Source organism: Malus domestica, chromosome 01 (assembly GCF_042453785.1).
Source record: "Malus domestica chromosome 01, GDT2T_hap1".
NCBI classification, from domain to species: domain Eukaryota; kingdom Viridiplantae; phylum Streptophyta; class Magnoliopsida; order Rosales; family Rosaceae; genus Malus; species Malus domestica.
Genome location: NC_091661.1, coordinates 8,971,414 through 8,987,448, shown reverse-complemented (window position 1 = coordinate 8,987,448; position 16,035 = coordinate 8,971,414). Strand labels below are relative to the sequence as shown.

General features: G+C 34.7%; 1 long non-coding RNA gene across 1 annotated transcript; it reads left to right on the top strand.

Annotated features, from left to right (window-relative positions):
* Nucleotides 1–10,386: 10,386 nt before the first annotated feature.
* Nucleotides 10,387–12,257, top strand: LOC139195822 (uncharacterized). The gene is made up of 3 exons (XR_011580857.1): nucleotides 10,387–10,706; nucleotides 11,191–11,257; nucleotides 12,056–12,257. It is a non-coding gene; the product is annotated as an uncharacterized lncRNA (long non-coding RNA).
* The last annotated feature ends 3,778 nt before the right edge of the window (nucleotides 12,258–16,035 follow it).

Below are 16,035 nucleotides of genomic sequence, written 5' to 3'. Positions count from 1 at the left end.
AAGCCTCTAATCCCAATTTCAATCCCTGTTTCTACTAACAAGTTGTTACCTTCGGTGATTCAGGCACCCATTCTTGAGCTTAAACCATTGCCGGATCATTTGAAGTATGTCTTTTTATGAGAAAACGAGACGTTGCCTGTCATTGTCTCTTTATCACTCACGGCAATGGAAGAGGAGAAATTGATTCGGGTGTTGAAAGAGCACAAAATAGCCATTGGATGGACATTGGCCGACATTAAGGGAATTAGCCCTACAACATGCATGCATCGCATACTTCTAAATGAGGGGGCTAAACCAACTAGAAAGGCTTAATGCTGACTTAACCCTCCAATGATGGAAGTTGTAAAAAAAGAGATTATCAAGCTTCTTGATTGTGGAGTCATTTACCATATTTCGGATAATCATTGGGTTTCACCGGTTCAAGTTGTACCAAAGAAATCAGGAGTCACTGTGGTGAAGAATGCAGAGAATGAACTTGTGCCCACTCGTATCCAAACCGGTTGGAGAGTTTGCATTGACTATAGAAAGCTCAACGCCACCACAAGGAAAAATCACTTCCCTTTGCCATTCATTGATCAAATGCTTGAAAGGTTAGCTGGTCATTCTTTTTATTGCTTTCTTGATGGTTATTCGGGGATATAATTAGATTATAGCTCCAGATGATCAAGAAAAGACTACTTTTACTTGTCCATTTGGTACTTTTGCTTATCGTCGAATGTCATTCGGGTTATGTAATGCACTAGCCACATTCCAAAGATGCATGGTAAGCATATTTTCAGATTTTGTTGAGAAAATCATTGAAGTTTTCATGGATGATTTTAGTGTCTTTGGTGATTCGTTTAATGGGTGTTTAGATAATCTCACTTTAATCTTAAAACGGTGCATTGAAACTAACCTTGTTTTGAATTGGGAAAAATGTCACTGTATGGTTAAACAAGGCATAGTTTTAGGTCACATAGTTTCAACAAAGGGAATAGAGGTTGATAAATCAAAAATAGATCTTGTACGTTACTTACCCTCTCCTACTTTGGTGAGAGAGGTTCGTTCTTTTCTTGGACATGCATGATTCTATAGGCGATTCATCAAAGATTTTTCCAAAATTTCCCAACCCTTTTGTCGACTTCTACAAAAGGATGTGACTTTTAAATTCGACGAGGAATGTGAGAGAGCCATCAATCACCTCAAAGAAATGCTAACTTCGGCCCCCATCATAGTCTTACCAGATTGGAGCCTTCCTTTTGAGCTTATGTGCGATGCCTCAGATTATGCATTAGGGGCTGTTTTGGGACAAAGGAAGGACAAGAAGCCACACGTCATTTATTATGCATCCCGGACCTTGAATGATGCACAATTGAATTATTCCACCACTGAAAAAGAACTTCTTGCTGTTGTATTTACTTTAGATAAGTTTCGTTCTTATTTACTTGAAACTAAAGTTATCATTTACACTGATCATGCAGCTTTGAAGTATTTGCTAAAAAAGAAGGAGGCTAAGCCAAGGCTTATTCGTTGGATGTTACTTCTCTAAGAGTTTGATGTGGAAATCCGGGACAAGAAAGGAAGTGAAAACCTGGTGGCTGACCACTTAAGTCATTTGGTGCATGATGAGGATGCCGTGCATATCCCAGAGACATTCCCAAATGAGCAGCTGCTGTCCATTAAGGTAAGTGAGCCATGGTATGCCGATTTAGTTAACTATTTGGTCACTGAGCAAGTTCCAAGCACCCTCAATAAGCACCAACGTGATAAACTCAAGAAAGATGCACGATTTTATGTTTGGGACGATCCTTATTTGTGGAAATATTGCTCTGATCAGATTCTACGTCGATGTGTGCATGATTCTGAGTTTCATTCGAGTTTCACCTTTTGTCACACTTATGCATGTGGTGCTCATTTTGGTACACAACGCACATCACATAAGGTTTTAGAATGTGGATTTTATTGGCCTACTATCTTTAGGGATGCTAGAACTTTTTGTATGACTTGTGATCGTTGTCAAAGAACGGGTAATATAAGTGCAAAAGACCAAATGCCGCAACATCCTATATATTCTGTTGAGATTTTTTATGTTTGGGGTATAGATTTCATGGGTCATTTTCCTTCCTCACATGGTTTCCTTTATATTTTACTTGCGGTTGATTATGTATCGAAATGGGTGGAAGCAAAAGCCATCCGTACTAATGATTCTAAAGTGGTTGCAGATTTTATTAAAACTAACATATTTGCAAGGTTTGGAATGCCACGAGTACTCATTAGTGATGGAGGTTCCCATTTTTGCAATCGAACAATTGAAGTGCTGCTCAAGAAGTACAATGTCACGCATAAGGTTTCAACACCTTATCATCCATAGAAAGATTGGACCAACTCAGAAAGATTGGAGCTTGCGTTTGAATGATGCATTGTGGGCATATCGTACTGCCTACAAAACACCAATTGGGATGTCCCCATTTCGGCTCATCTATGGGAAACCATGTCATCTTCCGGTTGAGTTAGAGCATCGTGCACATTGGGCCGTCAAAACATTCAATATGGACATTGATGCCGTGGGAATCCATAGGAAATTACAATTGAATGAGCTTGAGGAGATTAGGAATGAAGCTTATGAGAACACTCTCATTTACAAAAAGAAAACAAACGCTGCCCATGACAAGATGATTCGTGGCAAGACATTCTCTATAGGGCAGAAAGTGTTACTCTTCAATTCTCGCCTTCGGTTGTTTCTGGGTAAGTTAAATTGTAAATGGATTGGACCTTTTGTTGTTACTAATGTTCTTCCTTATGGTGCAGTCCAAATTCAAAGTTTGAAGACGGGACATGAATTCAAGGTCAATGGACACCGTTTGAAGCCCTACTACGAGACTTTTGAGGAGCATGCCGTGGAGGATATACCCCTCCATGCCGTGGGCCCTATTGAAGCATAAATGGAGGAGGTATCATCTGGCTAGAAGACGTTAAAGCAAGCGCTTCTTGGAAGGCAACCCATGTGTCTAAAACCAGATTTACGTTCTTAAACTCTACTCTTTATTGCTTTTACTTTGCCATGATTGTCGTGTTTGTTAGTTGTGTAGTTTGCTTGTTTTTGTGTAAGTCTATGTTTGAAACATTGAGGACAATGTTTAGTTTAAGTGTTGGGGGGGGGGGATAAACAAGTGTTTTTATTGAAAATTCGTGGGTTTTTATCACCTAGCACCACTAGAGTTGTTTCTCATTATTTTTAAGTGTTTTTAGTGTGCTTTGAGTGTTTTAATGTGTCCTATAACAGAAAATACGAAAATTTGAAAAAAAAAATTAGAAAATGTTTTGAAAACCCAAAAGGAGTCGTTTTAGAGTTGTTTTTGTGTGTTTGTGTCTTAGGGTACCTTCCAACACAACGATGAGGATTTGGTTTTTAATTGCATGATTGTTAAAGAAAATTACAGACATGGATGGAAGTTTGATATGCTCTTTGGTTAATAATTGGTTGTAGTTGTCGTTTACGAATTCACATGTAATGACAAAAGGAAAAAAAAAAAATCAGTTTTTGTAACATGCTTGAAGGAAGGAACTCAAACTAACGCTACAACCCTGAGAGACTTGAGCCTAAACTTTATTTGGAGAATTATTAATCTGTGATTTCGTGTTTTCTAAAGTCGTTGCATGATCTCATTATTCTTTGCTTTGTTGCTACTTAGAATGCGTTTCATCACTTTAGTTCCAAATACTAGAACTCATGCCCATTTCATTCAAAGCTTAAAATTGAGTGCATAACATATAACAAGATGAAGTTGTTTAGTAGTTACCACCAGAGCCAAAAAGCCTTCATCCCATGCATTTGTTTTGTAAGTTTAACCCCTTTGATCCTTATTTAGCCTATTTTCTTTGTTAGCCATATTATCCTTACCTAGCCTAGAATAGGACTATCCATACCCTTGTTCTTAAAGTATAGTGGAGCATGACTTAGAGGGAATTCATTTTGATCAACATTATTGCAGAGAACAAGTGTGGAGGGAGGGTTTCAAAAGTTTGTGTTTTTGTGTGCCAAAGAAATAGGGCACGGGGTTGAAGAAAAAAAAATAAACGTGGAAAAAGAAGAAGAAAAAGAAAGAAAAAAAGTGTGAAATAAGTGAGAAAGAACTCACAAGTATTGGTTGTTGAAGGAAGGGTCCAAAAAGTTTGAATATGACCCTAAGTATGTACGAAATCCTCTTAGTGTTTCGAGTTATTTGCTGCATTCAAGAGTGAATTCTAAGTTGATTTCATTTCTTTGCTTACTATTGCTTTAAGAACCTTTGTTTATCCTTACCTGTCTTTGTTAGCCAATACCCTTAGCTCCATTACAACCCTTTGACTTCTATCTTGGTTGTGTGTTTCAATCTATGGAGTTTGGGATTGGTATGAGCATATGGTATCCCTGGTTCTCGCATCTAAATAGTGGCATTCCATTCATGAGATCATATCTATATATATGCATTAATAATTCCAGAAAGTGCTTTCTTTGCTTATAACATATGTGAGTGTTAGTCTACATGTTTACATCAATCTTATCACATATACCTAGTATAAGGTGTGTAGTTAGAAAATCTAAGTGAAAATAAAGTGTATATCCGGTGAGGAATTGAGGGAATTCTGTAAGGCATGTTACTACCATTAAAACCATGTTTTAATTGATTAAATGCGAGCTAGTGAGTGGTGACTGTGATTAAGTATGTGCTCGAGAGTAAGGATAGCTAAAATTAATGTGAGTAGTGATTTTTGATATGTCATGTTTCATTGCAAAATCCCTGAGACAAACGTTGGAAGGTTTAGGTTATGTTTTGCTTGTTTTGTTTCTTTTGTTTTGCTCGAGGACTAGCAAAAGCTAAGTGTGGGGGAATTTAATAGGAGCATATTTATGCGATTTAGTTAGCCTGTTTTCTTGCGTTTTCATAGTTAGTTTGTGGTTGTTTTAGTGTTTTCAGCTATTTTCGTGTGTTTGTAGGTCCTAATGACAAAGTTGGCAAGAAATTGCAATTTGGAACATTTTGGAGCAATTTTGGGCCAAGAATGGATAGCTTACATATGGAGCAAGATGGATGGATGTTTTTTATTTCAAAAGGCTCAGAATCTGATAAGGAGATGAAGAAATTAAATTCAAGACAAAGAAGATAAGGAATCAGCTCAAAAGAAGGAACATTATCCAAAACCTTATCCAACCTTGTCTTATCCAAACTAACCTTATCTTATCTTATCCTATCCTAATCTCATCACACCTTAAATCGAGCTGCAAGGGGACCTAAATATCTATTTCTAGAAGCTATTTCTAGAAGCATTCCTTCTAGAAGTCTTAATTTTTGCCACAAAACACATTGTTTATAGAAACCCTACAAAAGTGGCGCCTATTCCCTTCTAGAAGGCTTTTCCCTTGCTTTGCACTCAACTCCCTTTCCCTCCAATTCGTGCCGCACCTCTTCTCACCCAATTCCCTATGGATTCTAATTTAATTAGCCTTTTTCCTTGTGGATTTGGGTTATGCAAATCCTTTTCAGAAATTAATTAGGCCAAACCTTTTTCCTGGTGGATTTAAACCTTTATGCCGCACCCTAGGGCCCTAATTCTCTATTTATGCTGATTTCTAACCCTAGTCTATTTCTCCCTAGGGTTTGCCGTGCCTATATATACATATTTTCAACCAAATTTCGTTCACCACCCCCATATAATTCTAAAACCCTCTCAGCCGCAATCGACACCATTCTACAACCTTTGCTGCAACTTAGAAGAAGGAGCCCTTGCCGTGCCTTCCATTGGAGCAAGGATCTTGTGCGTAAGCCACCTGCAACCATTAGAGTTCTAAGAGTTATTTCTTCCCTCGTTTTAGTTTCAATGTTTATTTCAATTTGCTTTTCAATTGCTATGAACATGTGTAACTAAGTTTTTCTTAGTTAGAGGTGAATTCAAAGCCATGGACATATGTTTAATATGAATTGATTACTTTCAGTTTTTGTTTCGTAAAACATGAATGTGATTTACTTATCTGTTTGATTGAGAACTTATTCTTATGTGTTGATTAAGGATGCATACTTAGTTTGCATACATGAATTTGATGCTAAATTATAAGGGACTTTCACCTAATCGTTAGGAACTTATAATTAAAAGTAGTGAAAATTGCTAGTCACAATCGTGTTAATTTGATTCTTGGCTGGAGTATTATGCAGTTCATAGTTACGATAGCCTTGTCAATGCTTATGATTTCCATGAAACTTAATGATCTTTGAATGTATCTCTATCATGTTGTTCATATAGGGAACTTGAGAAGAATAATTTGGTTGCGATGCGTTGTCCATTCAATTCAATGAATTTAGGGAAATCTGAGAGTTAATTAGTGCATTCACGATTAATTTGAGGCATTTTCATTCATGGTTTAAAGAAACAATACTGGAAATCGATTTATGTTGCATATGTTTATGTGTGGAGAAGGATCCTCTAACTAGTTCTTCACCCTTGAATTCACCTTAATCTCTTTTTAACTTACTTTGTTTGCTGCAATTTACTTAGTTTTGTCAAATTCGTCCAAAAACCTAGTCTTATTTGGTGTCTTAGTTTGGTTAATTTCATTCAAATTTGTCCCCATTTAGTGTTTTGAGTTAGGTTAGTTTAGAATTCGTCCAAATCACTCCCTAGAGTTTGTTTTGAGTCTTTTTAACTTAGTTTTGCTGTTTTGAGTCAATTTGGTCAATTTTGAGTCATAAGATTCTAGTTTAGTTGTTTTTGAGTCTATTTTAGTGTTTTAAAGTTTAAATTAAGTAGAATAGCATCCCTTCTAATCCCTGGCCTAAAACGATCCCTACTTACATATCCAACAATCTTAGGGTTTTAATTTGAGTGTTGGAATATTTCACATCACCATGTGCAAGGTTTTATGTCTAGTTGTTATAATGGTCATTCGACTATTTAACCTGGGTTTATTGTTCGAATTTGGTATCATAATCAAGTTTAGCATTTTAAAAGTATAATTATAATATTAAAGTATCTTGAGGACGGAATTCATCAACACAACTGATATCACACACTTGTTTAATTTTGTATGAGCATTGCGTATTATTGTCTTTGTAGACCTTGTAAACCACAACCACCAGAAATTTATAGTCCTAGACATCCAACCATAACTAGTATAAAGAGAAGTCTAGCATATATTTCTAAAAGAATTAGCAAAACTTTGAAGAAGTAAAAGTTTTATCTTGATTATCTTGAACATCCTTCATTTATTAGTAAATATAAGAACACAAAAGTGCAACATAACGTATTAGAAGCAAAAAGTGCAACATATCATACTTTAGAGACTTTGAGAGAAGAAAAAGAGTTTTGAAGAATCAATTAGCCATAACTTTAGAAAAAGATAATTTGTAGTTTATGATAGATTATCTTAATTTAGAAATTAGTGAACTACCAAAAAGAAAAATCACTTTAGACCAAAATATTTTAGTTTGTTATTTTCCATTAACAAAACATAATCATATTTTGTATAGAGAGGAAAATCCACAAACAAATAGTATTGTTGATCTTACTAAACCAGTTATTAAAATATTTTCAGAAAAATTCTATAAAAACTAAAAGACAAAACTTGGATTATATTAATGTAGACATGCAAATTTCTGTGAAAATAAATGATCACCAAATACATTAAATTTTGGCATGTGAGGGCGTACATGTCATTCAAGGGGCTGACATGACATATAACTCATCAAGACCGAACAAGTCATCAAAGATACATGTCAACAATTGGTGGAGATTAATATTTGATTTTAATTTAGAATAAACAAATTAATTAATTTAAATTAAAGTAAATTGAAATGCCAAGTTGGGCAACATTGATTATTTGATTTTATTTAAATTAAATAATTGATTTATTGATTGATTGATGGAAATAAATCACAAACCAAGCCACAAACCAAGTCCAAATTCATCTAGAGGCAAGTCTTGAAAAGTCTATAAATACAAGGCCGCAAGGCAAAGGAAAGGGATCCATAATTCATTCAAGCACCTAGACGCTGCCAAAGCTCAAGCACCCTGTAGTATCCCACATCGGTGGGGTGGGGGTTGGTCCATGGCCTTATATGTATATGCCCCTCTCTTCCTAGCATGACGCATTTTGGGTGGAAACCCAAGAACAAATCCGTGAGGGCGTGGCCCAAAGCAGACAATATCGTGCTACGACGGAGTCAGGATGTGACACACCCAAATTCCCAAAACTTTGAAAAATTTAGAAAGCTCTATGCGTTCTTCACCAAACCTTCAAAGAATCATCAAGCACTACTACCTATGCGGATCCTTCAAATCGCCAAGAGCCAAAATCTCACGGCAACCGTTCATCCGAGATTAAGTTATTACGACCCTTTAATTAACAACCTACACATCTACACATCTTTTGGAGACCAAATAAGAGGAAACTTGTAAACAGAGATTGTAACCCTACAAATTCATTAATGTTACAATTATTAATGCAATACAATTATATCTAGTTAGAAGATAATAATAAAAGTATCCAAACATTTCCTAGCAAAAGAGATATAAAAGAACTTATTGACCTCATAGATAGTAAGTCTAAGCAAGTAGAACTTAGATCACTAGAAATAGTTGAGCAATTAAAATTAGAAGTAAAAAAAATCCAATTAATGCAAAAAGATTTAGGTGATCAAGTAGATAAGTTACATAATAAAATAGATAGGTTATTCGTTTAATGACTGATTCTAAAACTAATAGAAAAATATCGAAACTTAAAGGACCAGTAGGTTTAACAGATTGTTCAACACAAGTAGCTAGTAATAATATTCTCATTAGACAAAATAATTTAATTTTCCAAAATTTAGCTGAAAAATTAGATCAAGTTTAAGAACAAATATAGAAATTAATCAACTTTTACATAATACATCTTCATCATTTCCACCATTTTTGTTCCAAAAATTAGAAAATTTAACTTTTAAGTACAAATAACCTTAATCCTTTTGATAACAGAAAATTGAACTTTTTATAAGAAAATGAAAAGAAATAGTTAGAGCTGAAGATATTTATCTAAATGAAGAACAAGCACAAAAATTTATTAGAAGTAATTTTGAAAGAACATAGAAAAATAAATATAATTTATATTAATTAGGTTTATTTAACAATAAAGGTAGAATTGTAAGTAGCATCAGTCAACATGACGTTAGTTGTATTGATAAAGACGTACACTTAATTTACTTAGTAAAGAAACAGTTACTCACTTGAGAAAATCACACTTTAGCCAGATTCATATAGGAATATTATTAATTGGAATATCAGGATTAACCAAAAAACAAGTAGCCACAAAAGCTTTAGAGTACATATATAATGATAGATGGGATAATCACCAATAAGTTGCAACTGCAATAGCTGAAGTAGATATAAGTTAAAATTTAGCAGTCATAGGTTGTATTTCTAATTATATTATGATAATTAATGAATTTTGTAAATTAATTAAATTAGGCACACAAAAAAAAAATATAATATGAAAGGAGAATACAAAAATTTGTGTATTAGTTTAATGTATATAGGAAAACTATCTGATAAATATAATCATAAGTTTAATTTAGAATTTTAGAATTTAGTTCAAAAATTTGGTAGTAAGCTTGTAAATATGACAGAAGCAAGACATGTTGATAATAGTTTTTTTAGAAGGAACACAGTGGACATTACCTGATTTACAAGTAGCAAGAAATAAACAATCAGATAATGTAAAAATATATGAAGCTAGTACACGAGAAACAACAATTAGATTTATTAATTATAAGCAATTAGAAAATATTATGACGACCCGTCCCTAATTTTTCCATTTAATTTCTCCCCGAGTGTGTAAATTAACATTTATGCCCTTGTTGGCAAAGTGACGTGGACGTGGTTATTCGACTTTAAATTATTTTCTCGTTATCGTAATTAAATAGCACTCGTTGTTACGAATGTGTGAGCGCGAGTTAGACCCGAATCGAATCTGTAATGAAAAAGTTACACTCCGTTAAAGTACGTTAACCACGAATAGTTTTGTACACGTGCGTACAAATTTATCAGTGTAAGAAACACTGTTATTTTTTATTGGTAGACAGATTTTGTACTTTTTTATTTCACAAAACCTGAAAATCAAATCCCTTCCTCAAAAATGGGATCCATGTCCCCTTTCTTAAAACATTCACCAATCACAACCCCTAAAACCCTCACACTCACTTGTTTTTCCTTAAATCCCTCCTCACCAATCAAACTCACCCTCACTCTCACTCAACCAATCAGAAACACTGTCTCTTACTTCTCTCCCCTAATCAGAAACACTGTCTCTTACTTCTCTCCCCTAATCAGAAAACACTCATTCTCTCTCTCTCTCTCTCTTTTTCTCTCTCTCTCTCTCTCTCTCTCTCTCTCTCTCTCTTCTTCTTCTTCTAATTCTCTCTCTCTCACTGAACCTCTTTTTTTTGTCTCTCACCAGCCGTACCAACAGATCATCGAATGGACAAGTTTGACTCGTCAACTCGGAAGCTCCGACTAAGACGAGTTTGCTCCGACGTGATCCCGGTCGAGTTACAAGTTTTTGAAGGTCGTGGAAGCACCTAGTCAACTCCTTAGAGTTCCTAGACTAAGTTTGAAGTGGAATTGACGCGAGAACACACGTTTTCAAGGAGTCGAAAATTAGGCCAAACATTTCGAGGCTTTTTCAGGCCATTTCCCATCCATTTTTGGACTTCCAAAAGGTATAAACCTGTTCTATTCCTCAAGAGCTTCATTTCCATATAAATTTCATAAAAAATGGTTGAGAAATAAGCAAGTTATGAGGTTTTGAAATTTTACCCAAAAACCGGCAAACCAAACGGTGGCAGACGGCGAGGCTCACTAGAGAAGACAAAGAATATTTCATTAAAGTTGACAGAATATTCTAACGACATCAGGTAACGCCATTAAGTTCCGTTACTATTTAACAAAATATTATGTCAACTCTGACGGAATATTCCCTGGCTTCTGTCACCTTTGACTTGCGCGTGTGGCCGTGGGCTAGGCAATGCGTGAGGGTGCGTCCAACCTTTGGGCGATGAGTGGCTGACACGTACTGGTCCGTGACGTCGTGTAGAGTGTTTTTGTATATTCAAACTTTCCGTTTGAGCAAACTATGAGGGGTTTTTTCCTAGCTTTTAGTGTATGTGTTATTTAACTAATTATTATTAGTTATTTCACATATAGGGGAGACTTGCCCCAAGGACGTACGAGGACAAGCAAGGCTAGGAGGTTACAATCCGTCGACATATCAGTGAGTGGGCATTTTTTTTCGTGTGTGTGTGTGTGTGTGTATAAACTTTATAGTTTCCACAAATGCTTTTGAAATGATTTATGCATATCATGCCATGATTAAATAATGTTATTAGAAATGTTGTACTGTTGTGAAATGCTAAAATAATCCTATGAGATGCACAAGTAAGTTTATTGTCAGGTAAGTTTATTATGTTGACTAGAATTATTGAATTGTTATGGCATGCTTATATTTATTGTCAGTCCGCTCATCATTGTTGCACCCTGGTGTTAGTGCTCGCCCTGGGCCAAGGCCAGTCTTTCACGTGTATGTTCACCTCTGCACTGCACACTCACCTTAGATCAAGGTAGATGCAAGTCCTGTCGTACAATTTGCATTAGGCAACTCCGACTTGCAGGTGACCACTATTAATGCCAGTCTTCACGTGATTGTAGCAGTAGAGCGTATATTATGAATACACCCAGTCCTGTCGTATAGGTCACATTAGGCGACTCCGACTCGTGTGCTAGCATAGATTGATGAGCATCAGGTCAGTCGTACAGGTTGCATTAGGCAACTCCGACTTGTGTGCTAGTATAGATTAATTGAATACCTTATTTTACTTATATTATTGTTGAGATTGTGATGCGGCTGCTTCTGGATTTACTATTGTTTTGTTTTGATTTCGTACCTATACGTAGTATGATTTTCTAGAAACTATAAATGTTTTACAGGAAGGGGTTAGTATGTTTAGAAAATAAATGGAATTTATAAACTTTTGTTTTTGTCCACTCACCCTTTTGTTTTTCACCCCTCCAGGTCCTAGTTAGCTGAATTACTTTGTGGCGTATGAGGATTGGCTGGCGATTCTGACTTATCCCTGTTTAAGTGTAGGAACTTATCCCGTTGTATATTAAGTACTTAACTAGTTTTGACTACACTATTTGTCATTTATGCTTTGAACATTTGTATTTTATGGGTTCTACCAACTACTGCGCACTCAATTTATTAGTTTAAATAAGTTCTAGTTTCGGTTTTAATTTATCCATATTTTTACATCACTTACACTTTTGGTTACGTGACATTTGGGTGACAGCCAACATGCCTCGACTCCTGTTGGGGTGTGTCAGTATAGAAGATGATGAGAGTGAAATTAAAAATGAGAGTATTCGTAAAAGTATTCATATGTCTTTTAATAATTTAGATATTAATTTAGTTGAACAAAATTTTGATCATATTGTAGATAAACTAATAGAAAGTATTGATTATTTAGATGAACAATATTTAGAAAAATATAAGGCATATGATTTAAGACTACATATAATTTTAGATGAAGAAATTAAAAAAAAATTAGAAACAGAAGTATAACATATTTTAGGAACAAAATAGTACAATAATTTATTAGAAGTAAAAATTGAATGTAATCCACCAGAAGAAAGTAGTGTATTAGGAGTAGAAAATAATCCAGGTTATACAGCTAGAACAAACCAATAATTCTTAAGACAAACAAATGAGCTATATAATGAGTACAGAGGAGCTGATTACAGGGATGAAAAAATGATGAGACCACCTAGAAAAAATAGGATACTATACTTGAGAGGATTAGAACAAATAAATATAGCAGGTAATATATTAAAGTTAGATAATGCAGATCCACAAGATTGAGAAAAAACAATAGAGAGATGGGAAAAAAGTTGTGTACATGCAGCTTTAATGTTAGATTTTACTAATTCACAAAATATGTTAGATTATTTGTATATACTTTAGATGGTTTAGTTTTTTATTGTTTTCAATCATAAAAGTACATAATCCAAAACAGTATTAGGTACCTAAAACACATTTTAATATAGATGGTTTTGTTACTTTAATTAAACAGGAATTCTTAGACCATAATAGGTTAGATGACATGAGTGAACAAGAACAAATAAGAGCTATAAGAAATTTAAAACAATTACAAATTTGTGATTTACAGTATATAGCTAAGTATAAATCAGATTTCTTTAAATATTTAGGAAGAACATGTAGAATTAGTGATATTAATTTTTAGATTTTTTTTAGTACATTGATTGTCACATCTTGGCCTGGGCCCCCACCACATCCCAGGCACGACTCCGCAATAGCACGATATTGTCCGCTTTGGGCCTCGACCACTCCTTCACGGTTTTGTTTCTGGGAACTCACGAGCAACTTCCTAGTGGGTCACCTATCCTGGGAATGCTCTAGCCTATTCTTGCTTAATTTCGGAGTTCCTACGGAATCCGAAGCCAGTGAGCTCCCAAAAATTCTCATGTTAGGAAGATATGAGAATATACATATAAAGCATAGAGGATCCACTCCCCTGGGTAATGTGGGATCTAACAATCCACCCCCTTTAGGGGCCCGATGTCCTCGTCAATACATTTTCGACCAGGGATTGGCTCTGATACCAAATTATCACATCCCAGCCCGGGCCCCCACCACATCCCGAGCTCGACTCTGCCATAACATGATATTGTCTGCTTTGGGCCCCGACAACACCCTCACGGTTTTGTTTCTAGGAACTCACGAGCAACTTCCCAGTGGGTCACCTATCCTGAGAATGCTTTGGTCCATTCTCGCTTAATTTTTGAGTTCCTACGAAATCCAAAGCCAGTGATCTCCCAAAATGCCTCGTGTTAGGAAGAGATGAGAATATACATATAAGGCATAGAGGATCCACTCCCTTGGGCGATATGAGATCTAACATTGATATATTTTTACACTAAGGATATTGGGAGTTCGATTAAGCCACACAATGGGCAACCAAATATGGTACCAAATTCGCCATCCACGAGATTTGAACTTAAGACCTCTCACTTCCAAGTGAAGAGGAATACCAGCAAATCGTAGTATTGAATGACAATTTATTAGATACTTATATGGCATAAATAAAAGGACCACAAAGTGAAAACATTTGGAATGAATGACAAAAGTATCCAAAGAAAAAAGATATTGCAATAGGACCTAGAATTCAACATGTAAGATATATTTAGACAATAGTGTAACCAAATAAAAGCAAAGAGACAAATTAGGAAACAATTTTATATGATTTGTAAAAATATAGATTTACCATAACAGTACGGTTGTCATAAGAAGAATAAGCATAAAAAAATATACAAAAAGAAATATAAGTCATACAAACTCTATAAACAGCATAAGAATTTCAGCATAAGAAAATATTTGAATCTTGTGGATGACGAATTTGATACTATATTCGGAATATGTATACTCTATAAACTCTATAAATTCCATAAACTCTATAAACTATAAATGCTTCAAGAATATATAGGAAGAGAAAACATATTCCTAAATAATTTAGGAAAAGAAGTGGTAGGCCATGGATAAGAAAATATAAAGCATCAAAAGATAAAAGTAGTTGTAAATGTTAATTATTTGGAGAAGTAGGACACATTAGGCCAAAATGTCAATGGAGTTGTTTAAGTTAGAAGATGATGAAGGTATACACTCAATATAAAGTTTAGACGATTTGAGTGATAATGAGAATATTTATAGTTTAGAGAGTATTAATATGATATATTCAAACTCATAAGATTCAAGTAATTCAAATAGTGATTTAGACGAATATATGTGTGCATTTATAGAAGAACATGAAAAGGATTATTAATATATTAATTTAGGTTGCCAAGAAAAATGTCATAAGTGTGACAAGTTAGTTACAAATAAATATCATAATACATATTCAATATTATGTAAAAAGTGTTATAATAATAGCTTATGAAAATTTAATTCAGCAAAATCACAAGAATCAGCATAGAGAAACCAAAAAACAGTTCTTTGATTACCATAAATTATGAAATAGAATTAGCAAAAGATTACAAAATACAAACAATTGTGATAGATACATGAAGCACAAAAAGTGTCATAAGAGAAGAGTTAGTACCAAAAAAATATAGACAAATACTAGCAAAACAAGTAAGAATAACACAGTTTGATGAGAGACCAATATACTTAACACATTGCATTAATAATGAGTCTCTTAGGGTTGAATAACAACAATTCAATTTAACATTAATATTTGTTTCGCCAGTAAGATCAATACCCACTTATTTTAGGTTTAAACTTTTTGAAAAGTTTACAAGGTTTTTTGTTTATGAATCCTAACATAACATTCTTCAAGAGAGGTACAACAATAAATGACTAAAGTAATACTTAAGAAGCATATAAAAACATAAGTATAGAAGAATCTAGTAGTCAAAATAACTATTATTCAGAGAATTTAAAAGAAAACAATGAGCATAATAATATAGAAGATTTTGATTATGAAATATTTGAACATGGAAATCCAGTTTTAGAAGAAGCAGCCCGTGACACACCACGACCTGGAATGTTCACCTGGACTTCGAATCGAGTTGTGTTGGCCAACACGAGGAGGGTGACGAAGCCATAAGTGTAGTGATGTGGAAAATGTGAAGAAATTTAAACCTAAAAGTGCCTAAATATAAGAGTGCACTTGTGAGCGGGAATGAACCCATTCCACACGTGATGTCAGAGCATAAATAAAGTACAGTAAAGTAGGATAAGAATTATACCAACGAAAGTAGCCACCTATACCAAGATTTGGCAAGAATCCTCGTCGACACGAATGCTCAACTACTAATACCTGGAGGGGCGAAAAACAAGGCTATGTGGGCCTGCAAATAAAACTTTATAAAAACCTTTTAGAAAACATAATAACCTCTCGCTGTAAAACAAGTATAGTTTCGAAAATATACATACTACGTATAGTATGAAAGTACTTACCAGAGCTAGCAGTATCTCAA